Raw genomic sequence first — 582 nt, 5'->3', positions numbered from 1 at the left:
CAGCCACAGCTGCTCTGGGCAACCTGTGCCAGAGCCTCAGCACCTCCCAGGGAAGGATTTATGGCACTGCCAGAGTGGTCCATGCCCAGGCAGAGCCTCCTGCCCTCCCTGCACCGATGCCAGGGCTGTGGCATGGGCACTGCAGAGCCCTGACCACCAGCACCAGCATCACACTGGTGACACTTTGCATCTTCTTGCCTCCCTGACTCAGTGAGTTTGAATGCAAACCATGTTTTGAGCATCTTCATTTTTACATCCACAGGACTTTTAAACCAATGAAGTGCCTGAAAACCAGTTTGAAAGTGTTGATCTTGTACATCTTGCTGTTAATTGCCTTTCAGTTTCCATCCATGGCTCAAATTCTGGGCACAAATCCTCACCTAGAGAGTAGGAAATGCGTCACTCACCAGGTTTGCCTCTCATAGCAGTGGGAAAATTAAGCTCCTCAATAAATGCATGTTAAGGTGCATAATTGCTTAAGTCTGTGCAGAGATGTAACATCTCACCCAGCTCAGCAGAGAAAAGCTAAGTTGATTGGACAAAGTCCATGTTCCAGCCCAGATTGTGCTAGGCAAGGGGGAA

The 582-nt window shown here is 49.3% G+C and overlaps 1 protein-coding gene across 1 annotated transcript in view; it reads left to right on the top strand.

Moving 5' to 3' along the window:
* Positions 1-582, top strand: part of LOC103807257 (vasoactive intestinal polypeptide receptor 1-like) — a 6,684-nt gene that overhangs the window by 1,425 nt on the left and 4,677 nt on the right. The gene's annotated exons all lie outside the window — the stretch shown is intronic.

The sequence above is a fragment of the Acanthisitta chloris genome, unplaced genomic scaffold, assembly GCF_000695815.1.
Source record: "Acanthisitta chloris isolate BGI_N310 unplaced genomic scaffold, ASM69581v1 scaffold38538, whole genome shotgun sequence".
NCBI classification, from domain to species: Eukaryota; Metazoa; Chordata; class Aves; order Passeriformes; family Acanthisittidae; genus Acanthisitta; species Acanthisitta chloris.
Note: the sequence above shows the minus strand (reverse complement) of the source record. Positions and strands in the feature narration are given on the sequence as shown.